A 19,446-nucleotide genomic window follows, 5' to 3' on the forward strand; every position below is an offset into this window, starting at 1 on the left:
GATTGTTTCGCAACATTATTCACTGTTTCCAAGCGTTCGGAACGCAACACACTGGTCAGAACAGTGAAAATGCAACAAAAAAAAAAAGACTCAGGCCAAACATTCAAAAAACACCTTTTACAAACCTATTGCAATAGCTTTCTTGAAAGTAAAATCTTTCAAATGCAATTAGCTAAACATAATCAAGTGAGTCTTGAACGGCAGGTTGACTTTAACAGCGCCTTCCACGGTAAAGCCTGAGCTTATGCAAGGTGTTTGGTCGTGATAAAGAAGAAGACTAATCGAACCCCGGTCTTGCGCGTGACAGGCGGAGATACTGTCCACTATACTAACGAGGACTGGTCATCACAGTGGCTTCTCTGGGCGGTACGGTACTGTTGTCTATGCTCAACCGTTGAGACGTCACTTAATACTGGATATGCTTTCCATTAATGGAGTTATTATTATTTAAGCCTTTTATTTTGGCCAAGGAGCTCACCCTGTCCTATGGAGGTATCCACCCGCAATCCAAGGAGATGAAGGGTTTGTTCATTTAGCATCCAGGAAGTTCATAAAAATCTAATGCGAATACTACCACTGGTCTTCGACATACTATCGGATTCAGTGACATCCTCTTGGACAGGGTTTGCGGACATTTGGTGATGGGGCAGATTCTGTTTACATTTGCTCCTTCCTCTAATGGATATGGCTGTATTATTGTTTTTTTTTAAAAGAAAATAAGCTGGATGGGAGGAGCCTGCACCAGACATTACCCTTGCTGAGCATGGTTGCATGTGCTTGGGACCACATTGTCCCAACGTCTCATGGTTACAGCTCGAGTTTCTCTTCATTCACGCATAAATCTTTCGCCTTTTACTAAAGATTTCCGTGGAGGGGAACATTTGCGAGTTTCTGATATTTTTGGATGCTCTGCTCACAGCAGAGCTACATGTGTTTGTTCAAGAACAGAGGACGTTTGGCAGCTTGTAACAAAGTACCACAATAGGCTGGGCCACAGATCGAGCGTGGCTAAAAGAATTGGCTGTTTTGTCCAAGACAGCGGTGTGAATGTAAGTTTTACCAAGCACAAAAGGGTAGTGATGGGAGAAACAAAGCTTTGAACTGATTGCTTCGCAAAATTATTCACTGTTTCCAAGCGTTCGGAACGGAACACGCTGGTCAGAACAGTGAAAATCCCACAAAAAAAAAGACTCAGGCCAAACATTCAAAAAACACCTTTTACAAACCTATTGCAAACGCTTTCTTGAAAGTAAAATCTTTCAAATGCAATTAGCTAAAAATAATCAAGCGAGTCTTGAACGGCAGGTTGACTTTAACAGCACCTTCCACGGTAAAGCCCGAGCTTATGCAAGGTGTTTGGTCGTGATAAAGAAGAATACTCCCCGTCGGGGAATCGAACCCCGGTCTTCCGTGTGACGGCAGAGATACTGTCCACTATACTAACGAGGACTGGTCATCACAGTTGCTTCTCTGGGCGGTGTGTTACTGTTGTCTATGCTCAACCGTTGAGACGTCACTTAATACTGGATATGCTTTCCATTAATGGAGTTATTATTATTTAAACCTTTTATTTTGGCCAAAGAGCTCACCCTGTCCTATGGAGGTATCCAAGAATTGTCTCGCTCACAGCAGAGCTACATGTGTTTGTTCAAGAACAGAGGACGTTTGGCAGCTTGTAACAAAGTACCACAATAGGTTGGGCCAGAGATTGAGCGTGGCTAAAAGAATTGGCTGTTTTGTCCAAGACTGGAACTTGGTAGTCGTCAAACCATCCACACTTTCCCAGTTCACAACTTCGAGTCTTGTGTCAGCAGTGTGAATGTAAGTTTTACCAAGCACAAAAGGGTAGTGATGGGAGAAACAAAGCTTTGAACCGATTGTTTCGCAACATTATTCACTGTTTCCAAGCGTTCGGAACGCAACACACTGGTCAGAACAGTGAAAATGCAACAACAACAAAAAGACTCAGGCCAAACATTCAAAAAACACCTTTTACAAACCTATTGCAATAGCTTTCTTGAAAGTAAAATCTTTCAAATGCAATTAGCTAAACATAATCAAGTGAGTCTTGAACGGCAGGTTGACTTTAACAGCGCCTTCCACGGTAAAGCCTGAGCTTATGCAAGGTGTTTGGTCGTGATAAAGAAGAAGACTAATCGAACCCCGGTCTTCCGCGTGACAGGCGGAGATACTGTCCACTATACTGACGAGGACTGGTCATCCCAATTGCTTCTCTGGGCGGTACGGTACTGTTGTCTATGCTCAACCGTTGAGACGTCACTTAATACTGGATATGCTTTCCATTAATGGAGTTATTATTATTTAAGCCTTTTATTTTGGCCAAGGAGCTCACCCTGTCCTATGGAGGTATCCACCCGCAATCCAAGGAGATGAAGGGTTTGTTCATTTAGCATCCAGGAAGTTCATAAAAATCTCATGCGAATACTACCACTGGTCTTCGACATACTATCGGATTCAGTGACATCCTCTTGGACAGGGTTTGCGGACATTTGGTGATGGGGCAGATTCTTTTTACATTTGCTCCTTCCTCTAATGGATATGGCTGTATTATTGTTTTTTTTTTTAAAGAAAATAAGCTGGATGGGAGGAGCCTGCACCAGACATTACCCTTGCTGAGCATGGTTGCATGTGCTTCGGAGCACATTGTCCCAACGTCTCATGGGTACAGCTCGAGTTTCTCTTCATTCACGCATAAATCTTTCGCCTTTTACTAAAGATTTCCGTGGAGGGGAACATTTGCGAGTTTCTGATATTTTTGGATGCTCTGCTCACAGCAGAGCTACATGTGTTTGTTCAAGAACAGAGGACGTTTGGCAGCTTGTAACAAAGTACCACAATAGGTTGGGCCACAGATCGAGCGTGGCTAAAAGAATTGGCTGTTTTGTCCAAGACAGCGGTGTGAATGTAAGTTTTACCAAGCACAAAAGGGTAGTGATGGGAGAAACAAAGCTTTGAACTGATTGCTTCGCAAAATTATTTACTGTTTCCAAGCGTTCGGAACGGAACACGCTGGTCAGAACAGTGAAAATCCCACAAAAAAAAAAGACTCAGGCCAAACATTCAAAAAACACCTTTTACAAACCTATTGCAAACGCTTTCTTGAAAGTAAAATCTTTCAAATGCAATTAGCTAAAAATAATCAAGCGAGTCTTGAACGGCAGGTTGACTTTAACAGCACCTTCCACGGTAAAGCCCGAGCTTATGCAAGGTGTTTGGTCGTGATAAAGAAGAAGACTCCCCGTCGGGGAATCGAACCCCGGTCTTCCGCGTGACAGGCGGAGATACTGTCCACTATACTAACGAGGACTGGTCATCACAGTTGCTTCTCTGGGTGGTGTGTTACTGTTGTCTATGCTCAACCGTTGAGACGTCACTTAATACTGGATATGCTTTCCATTAATGGAGTTATTATTATTTAAACCTTTTATTTTGGCCAAAGAGCTCACCCTGTCCTATGGAGGTATCCAAGAATTGTCTCGCCCACAGCAGAGCTACATGTGTTTGTTCAAGAACAGAGGACGTTTGGCAGCTTGTAACAAAGTACCACAATAGGTTGGGCCAGAGATTGAGCGTGGCTAAAAGAATTGGCTGTTTTGTCCAAGACTGGAACTGGGTAGTCGTCAAACCATCCACACTTTCCCAGTTCACAACTTCGAGTCTTGTGTCAGCAGTGTGAATGTAAGTTTTACCAAGCACAAAAGGGTAGTGATGGGAGAAACAAAGCTTTGAACCGATTGTTTCGCAACATTATTCACTGTTTCCAAGCGTTCGGAACGCAACACACTGGTCAGAACAGTGAAAATGCAACAAAAAAAAAAGACTCAGGCCAAACATTCAAAAAACACCTTTTACAAACCTTTTGCAAACGCTTTCTTGAAAGTAAAATCTTTCAAATGCAATTAGCTAAACATAATCAAGTGAGTCTTGAACGGCAGGTTGACTTTAACAGCGCCTTCCACGGTAAAGCCTGAGCTTATGCAAGGTGTTTGGTCGTGATAAAGAAGAAGACTAATCGAACCCCGGTCTTCCGGAGATACTGTCCACTATACTAACGAGGACTGGTCATCCCAATTGCTACTCTGGGCGGTACGGTACTGTTGTCTATGCTTAACCGTTGAGACGTCACTTAATACTGGATATGCTTTCCATTAATGGAGTTATTATTATTTAAGCCTTTTATTTTGGCCAAGGAGCTCACCCTGTCCTATGGAGGTATCCACCCGCAATCCAAGGAGATGAAGGGTTTGTTCATTTAGCATCCAGGAAGTTCATAAAAATCTCATGCGAATACTACCACTGGTCTTCGACATACTATCGGATTCAGTGACATCCTCTTGGACAGGGTTTGCGGACATTTGGTCATGGGGCAGATTCTTTTTACATTTGCTCCTTCCTCTAATGGATATGGCTGTATTATTGTTTTTTTTTTTTAAGAAAATAAGCTGGATGGGAGGAGCCTGCACCAGACATTACCCTTGCTGAGCATGGTTGCATGTGCTTGGGAGCACATTGTCCCAACGTCTCATCGGTACAGCTCGAGTTTCTCTTCATTCACGCATAAATCTTTCGCCTTTTACTAAAGATTTCCGTGTAGGGGAACATTTGCGAGTTTCTGATATTTTTGGATGCTCTGCTCACAGCAGAGCTACATGTGTTTGTTCAAGAACAGAGGACGTTTGGCAGCTTGTAACAAAGTACCACAATAGGCTGGGCCACAGATCGAGCGTGGCTAAAAGAATTGGCTGTTTTGTCCAAGACAGCGGTGTGAATATAAGTTTTACCAAGCACAAAAGGGTAGTGATGGGAGAAACAAAGCTTTGAACTGATTGCTTCGCAAAATTATTCACTGTTTCCAATCGTTCGGAACGGAACAGGCTGGTCAGAACAGTGAAAATCCCACAAAAAAAAAAGACTCAGGCCAAACATTCAAATAACACCTTTTACAAACCTATTGCAAACGCTTTCTTGAAAGTAAAATCTTTCAAATGCAATTAGCTACAAATAATCAAGCGAGTCTTGAACGGCAGGTTGACTTTAACAGCACCTTCCACGGTAAAGCCCGAGCTTATGCAAGGTGTTTGGTCGTGATAAAGAAGAATACTCCCCGTCGGGGAATCGAACCCCGGTCTTCCGCGTGACAGGCGGAGATACCGTCCACTATACTAACGAGGACTGGTCATCACACTTTCTTCTCTGGGCGGTGTGTTACTGTTGTCTATGCTCAACCGTTGAGACGTCACGTAATACTGGATATGCTTTCCATTAATGGAGTTATTATTATTTAGGCAAGGCAAGGCAAGTTTATTTATATAGCACATTTCATACACAATGGTAATTCAAAGTGCTTTACATAGAAGAAATTAAAATAATCAAAAGAAATCAGAATAATTAAAACAGTTTAGAATAAAAGATAAAATACAGAAATCAGAATAATTAAAACATAAAATAAAATACAGTGCAAACAGTCGGACGAACAGTGGCACAGTGCTCATTCAGTAAATGCACAGTTAAACAGTGTTTTGAGTCTGGATTTGAATGTGACTACTGTAGGAGCACATCTGATCTCTTCTGGAAGCTGATTCCAGCTGCGGCTGGCATAGTAGCTAAAAGCAGACTCGCCGTGCTTCGAGTGAACCCTTGGTATTTCTAGCCGATGTGATCCTAATGATCTGAGTGATCTGTTGGGTTTATATTCACTGAGCATATCTGCAATGTATTGAGGTCCTAGGCCATTGAATGATTTATATACCAGTAATAATACTTTAAAATCAATCCTAAATGTAACTGGCAGCCAGTGTAAAGACCTGAGGACTGGTGTGATGTGTTCATATTTTCTGGTTCTGCTCAGAATCCTAGCAGCAGCGTTCTGTATGAGCTGCAACTGTCTTATGGTCTTTTTGGGAAGGCCAGTGAGAAGTCCATTACAATAATCCACCCTACTGGTGATGAAAGCATGCACAAGTTTTTCTAAGTCTTGACTGGAAACAAAGCATCTAATTCTTGCAATATTTTTCAGGTGATAATATGCTGATTTAGTTATTGCTTTGACATGACTACTGAAACTAAGGTCTGACTCCAGAGACACACCCAGATTCCTGACTTGATTTTTAGTTGTTTGACCCCTAGACTGAAGGTATGCGTTCACCTTGAGAACTTCATCTTTGTTTCCAAACGCAATGACTTCAGTTTTGTCTATGTTTAACTGAAGAAAGTTTTGGCACATCCAATTGTTTACTTCATCAATGCATTGGCAAAGGGAGTCAATGGGGCTGTAATCGTTAGGCGATAGGGATAAGTAGAGCTGTGTGTCGTCTGCATAGCTATGGTAAGCGATTTGGTTCTTTCTCATTATTTGGCTTATTGGGAGCATGTACAGGTTGAATAGGAGTGGCGCAAGAATTGAGCCTTGAGGGACTCCGCATGTCATGGATGTCCACTCAGACTTATGGTCTCCTATACTCACATAATAACCTCTGCCTCCTAAGTATGACCTGAACCATTTTAGGACTATCCCAGAAAGCCCGACCCAGTTTTCCAGCCTGTCAAGAAGTATTTTGTGATCGACAGTGTCAAATGCAGCACTGAGGTCGAGTAGTACCAGCACTGATAATTTGCCTGTATCAGTATTTAAGCGAATATCATTTATTATCTTTATGAGCGCGGTCTCTGTACTGTGGTGCGGTCGGAAACCAGATTGAAAATGGTCAAAGTATCCATTCGAGCTTAAGAATTTGTTCAGCTGATTGAAGACAACTTTTTCAATGATCTTGCCTATGAAAGGAAGATTTGAGATCGGTCTATAGTTGTTTAATATGGTCTTATCCAGATAGCTCTTTTTCAGGAGGGGCTTGACAACAGCAGTTTTCAGGGAGGTCGGAAAACTCCCAGAGAGAATTGAGGCATTTACCACTTCTAGGAGATCTGCTTCTAAGCTGTGTAACACATTTTTGAAAAAAGATGTGGGAAGTGCATCAAGGGCGCAGGTTGATGTTTTTAGTTGCTGTACGGTTTCTTCCAAAATTTTGCCATCAATTTCTTCGAAATCAGACATAGTGGCTACTTTCTCGTGCTGTTGTCTGATCTGCCTGACACCAGCGCAACTCAAGGATGAGCTGATCACCTTTCTGATATTATTGATTTTGTCAGAGAAGAAAGAAGCAAACTCACTGCACTTTCTCACTGAGAGCATTTCACTGGGAATCTGGCTTGGGGGGTTTGTCAGTCTCTCTACAGTAGCAAAAAGAGTGCGCGTGTTGTTTATATTGCTGTTTATAATATTCGAGAAAAAAGTCTGTCTAGCTTTGCTTAGTTCCTTATTGAAAGCATGGATGCTGTCTTTGTAGATGTTATAATGGACTACAAGTTTTGTCTTCCGCCACATGCGCTCTGCTTTTCTGCATTGTCTTTTCATATTTTGCACTGCTGTTGAGTTTCTCCAAGGTGCTTTTTGTCTGCCACTCTTCTTCCTGACTTTCACAGGAGCAATATCATCAATTACACTCTTAACTTTTGAGTTAAAAGAATCAAGGAGAAAATCAACAGAGTCAGCAGATATGCTTGGTGTTAAAGATATAGCCTTCATAAATAGTACACTAGTGTTCTCATTTAAGCATCTCTTCTTGACAGACACAGATCTAGCTTCAATGGCAGGAGAGATCAATATATCAAAGAAAATACAAAAATGATCAGACAGTGCTACATCCTTAATAACAATTGATGAAATGTTTAGACCCTTACTGATAAGTATATCTAGAGTGTGTCCACGATTATGTGTGGCTCCATGTACATGCTGAGTAAGATCAAAAGTTTTTAAAACAGTTTTGATTTCTTTTGCCATATTGTTTTCTGCATTATCTATGTGGATGTTAAAATCTCCAGCAATGGCAAAGCAGTCAAACTCTGAGGAAATTGTTGATAACAGTTCTGTTAAGTTCTCAGCAAAAGCTGGAGAGTATTTTGGAGGCCTGTAAACAATGATAAGTAAAATGCGTGGAGCACCTTTTAACACAATACCCAGATATTCGAAAGACGGGTAATTCCCAAATGATATTTTCTTACATTGATAGACATCTTTATAAAGAGCAGCTAAACCTCCGCCTCTTCTGACAGCTCTGCAGACACTCATAAAAGTAAAGTTAGGAGGGGCTGTTTCATTGAGGACTGTTGCACTGCAACTTTCTTCTAGCCAAGTTTCATTTAGCAACATAAAATCCAGGTTGTATGTGGTTATTAAGTCGTTGACTAAAAGTGATTTATTTTTAAGTGAGCGGATGTTTAAAAGTGCTAACTTAACAGTCTTACTTTTTGTCCCCACAGCAATCTTGGTATGTCGTGTAATAGGTACCAGATTAGATGGGTTTGCTGTACGGCTTTTGAAGGCCTTAGACTTTCTATCATGTAATCGAACAGCAATAGAAAAAGATACAGGCACACTGGGTTCCCGCTTGTTCTGTAAACATTGAGAAAGTTATTGTTATCATAGCGGGGACCCGACACATATCACTGAGAGCTGGTATCAGTTGTTTTTGGTTCACCTCGAGCCGCCGGAGGAGGGTGTGGGCCCTGGCGCTGTGGCAGAGGCCGAAGAGCTCTCACAGGAGGAGGGGGAGGGCGAGCTGGGCCCGTAGGTTTTGGTGGTTGTGGGGCCTGGCGTTTTTTGGTTGGTATCTGGGGGCTCGCAGCAAAAGAGTGGGATAGTCTAGTTCCAGCATGCACCAGTTGTTCCATTTTCTCTGAGAAGCACAGAAGTGGAGATGCTGGAGAGAGTGATAATGTTTCCGGTGAGAGTGATTTTTGCTCTGGTGTTATTGGAGGCTGTAATATGCTGTCCTGGTTTCCCTGGCTGTTTTCCAGAAAGTCGTCCTTCGGTGCTGTATCTTGGAGCAGTGCTGGTATGTCACAGTCTGTCTGTGTTGAGCTCTGTGGGCAGGGCTCAGCTGAGATTGTGTCCGTGAGCAGAGGTTGTTGTGGCTGAGTGGTGTTATCACTGTCCTTGTGTGATGTGTCAACCGCATGTCCATTCAGGGGCTGAAGTGAAATCCTGTGGTCATTCATACTGTATCCAGGTGTGTGTGTGCCATTCCGGTTGAGTGGATTGGCACACATTGCAGAAGGATGACGGAGGGAGAAGTAGATATTGTCCTTTAGCACTCTTGAACCAAGTTTGTTTGGGTGGTGGCCATCCCGTTGAAACAGTTGCCTCTGACTCCAGAAAAGATTGAAGTTGTCAATAAAGTTCACTCCTTTTATATTACAGTTTTTTTGCAGCCATGTATTAAGCCCAAGCAACCGTTTGGGCTTAATACATTAAGCAATTTAAACCTTTTATTTTGGCCAAAGACCTCACCCTGTCCTATGGAGGTATCCAAGAATTGTCTTGCTCACAGCAGAGCTACATGTGTTTGTTCAAGAACAGAGGACGTTTGGCAGCTTGTAACAAAGTACCACAATAGGTTGGGCCAGAGATTGAGCGTGGCTAAAAGAATTGGCTGTTTTGTCCAAGACTGGAACTGGGTAGTCGTCAAACCATCCACACTTTCCCAGTTCACAACTTCGAGTCTTGTGTCAGCAGTGTGAATGTAAGTTTTACCAAGCACAAAAGGGTAGTGATGGGAGAAACAAAGCTTTGAACCGATTGTTTCGCAACATTATTCACTGTTTCCAAGCGTTCGGAACGCAACACACTGGTCAGAACAGTGAAAATGCAACAAAAAAAAAAGACTCAGGCCAAACATTCAAAAAACACCTTTTACAAACCTATTGCAAACGCTTTCTTGAAAGTAAAATCTTTCAAATGCAATTAGCTAAACATAATCAAGTGAGTCTTGAACGGCAGGTTGACTTTAACAGCGCCTTCCACGGTAAAGCCTGAGCTTATGCAAGGTGTTTGGTCGTGATAAAGAAGAAGACTAATCGAACCCCGGTCTTCCGCGTGACAGGCGGAGATACTGTCCACTATACTGACGAGGACTGGTCATCCCAATTGCTTCTCTGGGCGGTACGGTACTGTTGTCTATGCTCAACCGTTGAGACGTCACTTAATACTGGATATGCTTTCCATTAATGGAGTTATTATTATTTAAGCCTTTTATTTTGGCCAAGGAGCTCACCCTGTCCTATGGAGGTATCCACCCGCAATCCAAGGAGATGAAGGGTTTGTTCATTTAGCATCCAGGAAGTTCATAAAAATCTCATGCGAATACTACCACTGGTCTTCGACATACTATCGGATTCAGTGACATCCTCTTGGACAGGGTTTGCGGACATTTGGTGATGGGGCAGATTCTTTTTACATTTGCTCCTTCCTCTAATGGATATGGCTGTATTATTGTTTTTTTTTTAAAGAAAATAAGCTGGATGGGAGGAGCCTGCACCAGACATTACCCTTGCTGAGCATGGTTGCATGTGCTTCGGAGCACATTGTCCCAACGTCTCATGGGTACAGCTCGAGTTTCTCTTCATTCACGCATAAATCTTTCGCCTTTTACTAAAGATTTCCGTGGAGGGGAACATTTGCGAGTTTCTGATATTTTTGGATGCTCTGCTCACAGCAGAGCTACATGTGTTTGTTCAAGAACAGAGGACGTTTGGCAGCTTGTAACAAAGTACCACAATAGGCTGGGCCACAGATCGAGCGTGGCTAAAAGAATTGGCTGTTTTGTCCAAGACAGCGGTGTGAATGTAAGTTTTACCAAGCACAAAAGGGTAGTGATGGGAGAAACAAAAGCTTTGAACTGATTGCTTCGCAAAATTATCCACTGTTTCCAAGCGTTCGGAACGGAACACGCTGGTCAGAACAGTGAAAATCCCACAAAAAAAAAAGACTCAGGCCAAACATTGAAAAAACACCTTTTACAAACCTATTGCAAACGCTTTCTTGAAAGTAAAATCTTTCAAATGCAATTAGCTAAAAATAATCAAGCGAGTCTTGAACGGCAGGTTGACTTTAACAGCACCTTCCACGGTAAAGCCCGAGCTTATGCAAGGTGTTTGGTCGTGATAAAGAAGAAGACTCCCCGTCAGGGAATCGAAACCCCGGTCTTCCGCGTGACAGGCGGAGATACTGTCCACTATACTAACGGGGACTGGTCATCACAGTTGCTTCTCTGGGCGGTGTGTTACTGTTGTCTATGCTCAACCGTTGAGACGTCACTTAATACTGGATATGCTTTCCATTAATGGAGTTATTATTATTTAAACCTTTTATTTTGGCCAAAGAGCTCACCCTGTCCTATGGAGGTATCCAAGAATTGTCTTGCTCACAGCAGAGCTACATGTGTTTGTTCAAGAACAGAGGACGTTTGGCAGCTTGTAACAAAGTACCACAATAGGTTGGGCCAGAGATTGAGCGTGGCTAAAAGAATTGGCTGTTTTGTCCAAGACTGGAACTGGGTAGTCGTCAAACCATCCACACTTTCCCAGTTCACAACTTCGAGTCTTGTGTCAGCAGTGTGAATGTAAGTTTTACCAAGCACAAAAGGGTAGTGATGGGAGAAACAAAGCTTTGAACCGATTGTTTCGCAACATTATTCACTGTTTCCAAGCGTTCGGAACGCAACACACTGGTCAGAAAAGTGAAAATGCAACAAAAAAAAAGACTCAGGCCAAACATTCAAAAAACACCTTTTACAAACCTATTGCAAACGCTTTCTTGAAAGTAAAATCTTTCAAATGCAATTAGCTAAACATAATCAAGTGAGTCTTGAACGGCAGGTTGACTTTAACAGCGCCTTCCACGGTAAAGCCTGAGCTTATGCAAGGTGTTTGGTCGTGATAAAGAAGAAGACTAATCGAACCCCGGTCTTACGCGTGACAGGCGGAGATACTGTCCACTATACTAACGAGGAGTGGTCATCCCTATTGCTTCTCTGGGCGGTACGGTACTGTTGTCTATGCTCAACCGTTGAGACGTCACTTAATACTGGATATGCTTTCCATTAATGGAGTTATTATTATTTAAGCCTTTTATTTTGGCCAAGGAGCTCACCCTGTCCTATGGAGGTATCCACCCGCAATCCAAGGAGATGAAGGGTTTGTTCATTTAGCATCCAGGAAGTTCATAAAAATCTCATGCGAATACTACCACTGGTCTTCGACATACTATCGGATTCAGTGACATCCTCTTGGACAGGGTTTGCGGACATTTGGTGATGGGGCAGATTCTTTTTACATTTGCTCCTTCCTCTAATGGATATGGCTGTATTATTGGTTTTTTTTTAAAAGAAAATAAGCTGGATGGGAGGAGCCTGCACCAGACATTACCCTTGCTGAGCATGGTTGCATGTGCTTGCGACCACATTGTCCCAACGTCTCATGGGTACAGCTCGAGTTTCTCTTCATTCACGCATAAATCTTTCGCCTTTTACTAAAGATTTCCGTGGAGGGGAACATTTGCGAGTTTCTGATATTTTTGGATGCTCTGCTCACAGCAGAGCTACATGTGTTTGTTCAAGAACAGAGGACGTTTGGCAGCTTGTAACAAAGTACCACAATAGGCTGGGCCACAGATCGAGCGTGGCTAAAAGAATTGGCTGTTTTGTCCAAGACAGCGGTGTGAATGTAAGTTTTACCAAGCACAAAAGGGTAGTGATGGGAGAAACAAAGCTTTGAACTGATTGCTTCGCAAAATTATTCACTGTTTCCAAGCGTTCGGAACGGAACACGCTGGTCAGAACACTGAAAATCCCACAAAAAAAAAAAGACTCAGGCCAAACATTCAAAAAACACCTTTTACAAACCTATTGCAAACGCTTTCTTGAAAGTAAAATCTTTCAAATGCAATTAGCTAAAAATAATCAAGCGAGTCTTGAACAGCAGGTTGACTTTAACAGCACCTTCCACGGTAAAGCCCGAGCTTATGCAAGGTGTTTGGTCGTGATAAAGAAGAATACTCCCCGTCGGGGAATCGAACCCCGGTCTTCCGCGTGACAGGTGGAGATACTGTCCACTATACTAACGAGGACTGGTCATCCCTATTGCTTCTCTGGGCGGTACAGTACTGTTGTCTATGCTCAACCGTTGAGATGTCACTTAATACTGGATATGCTTTCCATTAATGGAGTTATTATTATTTAAGCCTTTTATTTTGGCCAAGGAGCTCACCCTGTCCTATGGAGGTATCCACCCGCAATCCAAGGAGATGAAGGGTTTGTTCATTTAGCATCCAGGAAGTTCATAAAAATCTCATGCGAATACTACCACTGGTCTTCGACATACTATCGGATTCCGTGACATCCTCTTGGACAGGGTTTGCGGACATTTGGTGATGGGGCAGATTCTTTTTACATTTGCTCCTTCCTCTAATGGATATGGCTGTATTATTGTTTTTTTTAAAAAGAAAATAAGCTGGATGGGAGGAGCCTGCACCAGACATTACCCTAACTGAGCATGGTTGCATGTGCTTCGGACCACATTGTCCCAACGTCTCATGGGTACAGCTCGAGTTTCTCTTCATTCACGCATAAATCTTTCGCCTTTTACTAAAGATTTCCGTGGAGGGGAACATTTGCGAGTTTGTGATATTTTTGGATGCTCTGCTCACAGCAGAGCTACATGTGTTTGTACAAGAACAGAGGACGTTTGGCAGCTTGTAACAAAGTACCACAATAGGCTGGGCCACAGATCGAGCGTGGCTAAAAGAATTGGCTGTTTTGTCCAAGACAGCGGTGTGAATGTAAGTTTTACCAAGCACAAAAGGGTAGTGATGGGAGAAACAAAGCTTTGAACTGATTGCTTCGCAAAATTATTCACTGTTTCCAAGCGTTCGGAACGGAACACGCTGGTCAGAACAGTGAAAATCCCACAAAAAAAAAAGACTCAGGCCAAACATTCAAAAAACACCTTTTACAAACCTATTGCAAACGCTTTCTTGAAAGTAAAATCTTTCAAATGCAATTAGCTAAAAATAATCAAGCGAGTCTTGAACAGAAGGTTGACTTTAACTGCACCTTCCACGGTAAAGCCCGAGCTTATGCAAGGTGTTTGGTCGTGATAAAGAAGAATACTCCCCGTCGGGGAATCAAACCACGGTCTTCCGCGTGACAGGCGGAGATACTGTCCACTATACTAACGATGACTGGTCATCACAGTTGCTTCTCTGGGCGGTGTGTTACTGTTGTCTATGCTCAACCGTTGAGACGTCACTTAATACTGGATATGCTTTCCATTAATGGAGTTATTATTATTATTTAAGCCTTTTATTTTGGCCAAGGAGCTCACCCTGTCCTATGGAGGTATCCAAGAATTGTCTTGCTCACAGCAGAGCTACATGTGTTTGTTCAAGAACAGAGGACGTTTGGCTGCTTGTAACAAAGTACCACAATAGGTTGGGGCAGAGATTGAACGTGGCTAAAAGAATTGGCTGTTTTGTCCAAGACTGGAACTGGGTAGACGTCAAACCATCCACACTTTCCCAGTTCACAACTTCGAGTCTTGTGTCAGCAGTGTGAATGTAAGTTTTACCAAGCACAAAAGGGTAGTGATGGGAGAAACAAAGCTTTGAACCGATTGTTTCGCAACATTATTCACTGTTTCCAAGCGTTCGGAACGCAACACACTGGTCAGAACAGTGAAAATGCCACAAAAAAAAAAGACTCAGGCCAAACATTCAAAAAACACCTTTTACAAACCTATTGCAAACGCTTTCTTGAAAGTAAAATCTTTCAAATGCAATTAGCTAAACATAATCAAGTGAGTCTTGAACGGCAGGTTGACTTTAACAGCGCCTTCCACGGTAAAGCCTGAGCTTATGCAAGGTGTTTGGTCGTGATAAAGAAGAAGACTAATCGAACCCCGGTCTTCCGCGTGACAGGCGGAGATACTGTCCACTATACTAACGAGGACTGGTCATCCCAATTGCTTCTCTGGGCAGTTTGGTACTGTTGTCTATGCTCAACCGTTGAGACGTCACTTAATACTGGATATGCTTTCCATTAATGGAGTTATTATTATTTAAGCCTTTTATTTTGGCCAAGGAGCTCACCCTGTCCTATGGAGGTATCCACCCGCAATCCAAGGAGATGAAGGGTTTGTTCATTTAGCATCCAGGAAGTTCATAAAAATCTCATGCGAATACTACCACTGGTCTTCGACATACTATCGGATTCAGTGACATCCTCTTGGACAGGGTTTGCGGACATTTCGTGATGGGGCAGATTCTTTTTACATTTGCTCCTTCCTCTAATGGATATGGCTGTATTATTGTTTTTTTTTTAAAGAAAATAAGCTGGATGGGAGGAGCCTGCACCAGACATTACCCTTGCTGAGCATGGTTGCATGTGCTTGGGACCACATTGTCCCAACGCCTCATGGGTACAGCTCGAGTTTCTCTTCATTCACTCATAAATCTTTCGCCTTTTACTAAAGATTTCCGTGGAGGGGAACACTTGCGAGTTTCTGATATTTTTGGATGTTCTGCTCACAGCAGAGCTACATGTGTTTGTTCAAGAACAGAGGACATTTGGCAGCTTGTAACAAAGTACCACAATAGGCTGGGCCACAGATCGAGCGTGGCTAAAAGAATTGGCTGTTTTGTCCAAGACAGCGGTGTGAACCCTTTTGTGCTTGGTAAGTTTTACCAAGCACAAAAGGGTAGTGATGGGAGAAACAAAGCTTTGAACCGATTGTTTCGCAACATTATTCACTGTTTCCAAGCGTTCGGAACGCAACACGCTGGTCAGAACAGTGAAAATGCCAGACAAAAAAAAGACTCATGCCAAACATTCAAAAAACACCTTTTGCAAACCTATTGCAAACGCTTTTTTGAAAGTAAAATCTTTCAAATGCAATTAGCTAAACATAATCAAGTGAGTCTTGAACGGCAGGTTGACTTTAACAGCGCCTTCCACGGTAAAGCCTGAGCTTATGCAAGGTGTTTGGTCGTGATAAAGAAGAAGACTAATCGAACCCCGGTCTTCCGCGTGACAGGCGGAGATACTGTCCACTATACTAACGAGGACTGGTCATCACAGTTGCTTCTCTGGGCGGTACGGTACTGTTGTCTATGCTCAACCGTTGAGACGTCACTTAATACTGGACATGCTTTCCATTAATGGAGTTATTATTATTTAAGCCTTTTATTTTGGCCAAAGAGCTCACCCTGTCCTATGGAGGTATCCACCCGCAATCCAAGGAGATGAAGGATTTTTTCATTTAGCATCCAGGAAGTTCATAAAAATCTCATGTGAATACTACCACTGGTCTTCGACATACTATCGGATTCAGTGACATCCTCTTGGACAGGGTTTGCGGACATTTGGTGATGGGGCAGATTCTTTTTACATTTGCTCCTTCCTCTAATGGATATGGCTGTATTATTATTATTTTTTTTAAAGAAAATAAGCTGGATGGGAGGAGCTTGCACCAGACATTACCCTTGCTGAGCATGGTTGCATGTGCTAGCGACCACATTGTCCCAACGTCTCATGGGTACAGCTCGAGGTTCTCTTCATTCACGCATAAATCTTTCGCCTTTTACTAAAGATTTCCGTGGAGAGGAACATTTGCGAGTTTCTGATATTTTTGGATACTCTGCTCACAGCAGAGTTACATGTGTTTGTTCAAGAACAGAGGACGTTTGGCAGCTTGTAACAAAGTACCACAATAGGCTGGGCCAGAGATCGAGCGTGGCTAAAAGAATTGGCTGTTTTGTCCAAGACTGGAACTGGGTAGTCGTCAAACCATCCACATTTTCCCAGTTCACAACTTCGAGTCTAGTGTCAGCAGTGTGAATGTAAGTTTTACCAAGCACAAAAGGGTAGTGATGGGAGAAACAAAGCTTTGAACCGATTGCTTCGCAAAATTATTCACTGTTTCCAAGCGTTCGGAACAGAACACGCTGGTCAGAACAGTGAAAATGCCACAAAAAAAAGATTCAGGCCAAACATTCAAAAAACACCTTTTGCAAACCTATTGCAAACGCTTTCTTGAAAGTAAAATTTTTCAAATGCAATTAGCTTAACATAATCAAGTGAGTCTTGAACGGCAGGTTGACTTTAACAGCACCTTCCACAGTAAAGCCTGAGCTTATGCAAGGTGTTTGGTCGTGATAAAGAAGAAGACTCCCCTTCGGGGAATCGAACCCCGGTCTTCCGCGTGACAGGCGGAGATACTGTCCACTATACTAACGAGGACTGTTCATCACAGTTGCTTCTCTGGGCGGTACGGTACTGTTGTCTATGCTCAACCGTTGAGACGTCACTTAATACTGGATATGCTTTCCATTAATGGAGTTATTATTATTTAAGCCTTTTATTTTGGCGAAGGAGCTCACCCTGTCCTATGGAGGTATCCACCCGCAATCCAAGGAGATGAAGGGTTTGTTCATTTAGCATCCAGGAAGTTCATAAAAATCTCATGCGAATACTACCACTGGTCTTCGACATACTATCGGATTCAGTGACATCCTCTTGGACAGGGTTTGCGGACATTTGGTGATGGGGCAGATTCTATTTACATTTGCTCCTTCCTCTAATGGATATGGCTGTATTATTGTTTTTTTTTTTAAAGAAAATAAGCTGGATGGGAGGAGCCTGCACCAGACATTACCATTGCTGAGCATGGTTGCATGTGCTTGGTACCACATTGTCCCAACGTATCATGTGTATAGCTCGAGTTTCTCTTCATTCACGCATAAATCTTTCACCTTTTACTAAAGATTTCCGTGGAAGGGAACATTTGTGAGTTTCTGATATTTTTGGATGCTCTGCTAAAAGAATTGGCTGTTTTGAACAAGACTGGAACTGGGTAGTCGTCAAGCCATCCACACTTTCCCAGTTCACAACTTCGATTCTTGTGTCAGCAGTGTGAATGTAAGTTTTACCAAGCACAAAAGGGTAGTGATGGGAGAAACAAAGCTTTGAACTGATTGCTTCGCAAAATTGTTCACTGTTTCCAAGCATTCGGAACGGAACACGCTGGTCAGAACAGTGAAAATGCCACACAAAAAAAAGACTCAGGCCAAACATTCAAAAAACACCTTTTACAAACCTATTGCAAACGCTTTCTTGAAAGTAAAATCTTTCAAATGCAATTAGCTAAACATAATCAAGTGAGTCTTGAACGGCAGGTTGACTTTAACAGCGCCTTCCACGGTAAAGCCAGAGCTTATGCAAGGTGTTTGGTCATGATAAAGGAGAAGACTCCCCGTCGGGGAATTGAACCCCGGTCTTCCGCGTGACAGGCGGAGATACTGTCCACTATACTAACAAGGACTGGTCATCACAGTGGCTTCTCTGGGCGGTACGGTACTGTTGTCTATGTTCAACCGTTGAGACGTCACTTAATACTGGATATGCTTTCCATTAATGGAGTTATTATTATTTAAGCCTTTTATTTTGGCAAAGGAGCTCACCCTGTCCTATGGAGGTATCCACCCGCAATCCAAGGAGATGAAGGGTTTGTTCATTTAGCATCCAGGAAGTTCATAAAAATCTCATGCGAATACTACCACTGGTCTTCGACATACTATCGGATTCAGTGACATCCTCTTGGACAGGGTTTGCGGACATTTGGTGATGGGGCAGATTCTTTTTACATTTGCTCCTTCCTCTAATGGATATGGCTGTATTATTGTTTTTTTTTTTAAAGAAAATAAGCTGGATGGGAGGAGCCTGCACCAGACATTACCATTGCTGAGCATGGTTGCATGTGCTTGGTACCACATTGTCCCAACGTATCATGTGTATAGCTTGAGTTTCTCTTTATTCACGCATAAATCTTTCACCTTTTACTAAAGATTTCCGTGGAAGGGAACATTTGTGAGTTTCTGATATTTTTGGATGCTCTGCTAAAAGAATTGGCTGTTTTGAACAAGACTGTAACTGGGTAGTCGTCAAAGCATCCACACTTTCCCAGTTCACAACTTAGATTCTTGTGTCAGCAGTGTGAATGTAAGTTTTACCAAGCACAAAAGGGTAGTGATGGGAGAAACAAAGCTTTGAACTGATTGCTTCGCAAAATTATTCACTGTTTCCAAGCGTTCGGAACGGAACACGCTGGTAAGAACAGTGAAAATCCCACAAAAAAAAAGACTCAGGCCAAACATTCAAAAAACACCTTTTACAAACCTATTGCAAACACTTTCTTGAAAGTAAAATCTTTCAAATGCAATTAGCTAAAAATAATCAAGCGAGTCTTGAACGGCAGGTTGACTTTAACAGCACCTTCCACGGTAAAGCCCGAGCTTATGCAAGGTGTTTGGTCGTGATAAAGAAGAAGACTCCCCATCGGGGAATCGAACCCCGGACTTCCGCGTGACAGGCGGAGATACTGTCCACTATACTAACGAGGACTGGTCATCACAGTTGCTTCTCTGGGCGGTCTGTTACTGTTGTCTATGCTCAACCGTTGAGACGTCACTTAATACTGGATATGCTTTCCATTAATGGAGTTATTATTATTTAAACCTTTTATTTTGGCCAAAGAGCT

General features: G+C 42.6%; 14 non-coding genes across 14 annotated transcripts; 10 read left to right on the plus strand and 4 right to left on the minus strand.

Annotated features, from left to right (window-relative positions):
- Window positions 1–811: 811 nt before the first annotated feature.
- Window positions 812–926, plus strand: LOC143730091 (U5 spliceosomal RNA). The gene has a single exon (XR_013200320.1). It is a non-coding gene; the product is annotated as a U5 spliceosomal RNA (small nuclear RNA).
- Window positions 927–2,687: 1,761 nt separating this feature from the next.
- Window positions 2,688–2,802, plus strand: LOC143730092 (U5 spliceosomal RNA). Its single transcript, XR_013200321.1, has one exon. It is a non-coding gene; the product is annotated as a U5 spliceosomal RNA (small nuclear RNA).
- Window positions 2,803–3,255: 453 nt separating this feature from the next.
- Window positions 3,256–3,327, minus strand: trnad-guc (transfer RNA aspartic acid (anticodon GUC)). Its single transcript has one exon. It is a non-coding gene; the product is annotated as a tRNA-Asp (tRNA).
- A 1,226-nt stretch (window positions 3,328–4,553) lies between these two features.
- LOC143730293 (U5 spliceosomal RNA) lies at window positions 4,554–4,668 on the plus strand. Its single transcript, XR_013200503.1, has one exon. It is a non-coding gene; the product is annotated as a U5 spliceosomal RNA (small nuclear RNA).
- A 5,795-nt stretch (window positions 4,669–10,463) lies between these two features.
- LOC143730093 (U5 spliceosomal RNA) lies at window positions 10,464–10,578 on the plus strand. The gene has a single exon (XR_013200322.1). It is a non-coding gene; the product is annotated as a U5 spliceosomal RNA (small nuclear RNA).
- A 1,763-nt stretch (window positions 10,579–12,341) lies between these two features.
- Window positions 12,342–12,456, plus strand: LOC143730094 (U5 spliceosomal RNA). Its single transcript, XR_013200323.1, has one exon. It is a non-coding gene; the product is annotated as a U5 spliceosomal RNA (small nuclear RNA).
- Window positions 12,457–12,910: 454 nt separating this feature from the next.
- On the minus strand, window positions 12,911–12,982 carry trnad-guc (transfer RNA aspartic acid (anticodon GUC)). The gene has a single exon. It is a non-coding gene; the product is annotated as a tRNA-Asp (tRNA).
- Window positions 12,983–13,455: 473 nt separating this feature from the next.
- LOC143730279 (U5 spliceosomal RNA) lies at window positions 13,456–13,570 on the plus strand. The gene has a single exon (XR_013200490.1). It is a non-coding gene; the product is annotated as a U5 spliceosomal RNA (small nuclear RNA).
- Window positions 13,571–15,334: 1,764 nt separating this feature from the next.
- LOC143730370 (U5 spliceosomal RNA) lies at window positions 15,335–15,449 on the plus strand. The gene has a single exon (XR_013200573.1). It is a non-coding gene; the product is annotated as a U5 spliceosomal RNA (small nuclear RNA).
- A 1,001-nt stretch (window positions 15,450–16,450) lies between these two features.
- Window positions 16,451–16,565, plus strand: LOC143730295 (U5 spliceosomal RNA). Its single transcript, XR_013200505.1, has one exon. It is a non-coding gene; the product is annotated as a U5 spliceosomal RNA (small nuclear RNA).
- A 1,058-nt stretch (window positions 16,566–17,623) lies between these two features.
- Window positions 17,624–17,736, plus strand: LOC143729842 (U5 spliceosomal RNA). The gene has a single exon (XR_013200102.1). It is a non-coding gene; the product is annotated as a U5 spliceosomal RNA (small nuclear RNA).
- Window positions 17,737–18,158: 422 nt separating this feature from the next.
- Window positions 18,159–18,230, minus strand: trnad-guc (transfer RNA aspartic acid (anticodon GUC)). The gene has a single exon. It is a non-coding gene; the product is annotated as a tRNA-Asp (tRNA).
- A 473-nt stretch (window positions 18,231–18,703) lies between these two features.
- Window positions 18,704–18,816, plus strand: LOC143729847 (U5 spliceosomal RNA). The gene has a single exon (XR_013200106.1). It is a non-coding gene; the product is annotated as a U5 spliceosomal RNA (small nuclear RNA).
- Window positions 18,817–19,237: 421 nt separating this feature from the next.
- Window positions 19,238–19,309, minus strand: trnad-guc (transfer RNA aspartic acid (anticodon GUC)). Its single transcript has one exon. It is a non-coding gene; the product is annotated as a tRNA-Asp (tRNA).
- Window positions 19,310–19,446: the final 137 nt, after the last annotated feature.

The sequence above is a fragment of the Siphateles boraxobius genome, unplaced genomic scaffold, assembly GCF_051911475.1.
Source record: "Siphateles boraxobius isolate OS27281-9 unplaced genomic scaffold, OSU_SipBor_1 8, whole genome shotgun sequence".
Classification (NCBI taxonomy): domain Eukaryota; kingdom Metazoa; phylum Chordata; class Actinopteri; order Cypriniformes; family Leuciscidae; genus Siphateles; species Siphateles boraxobius.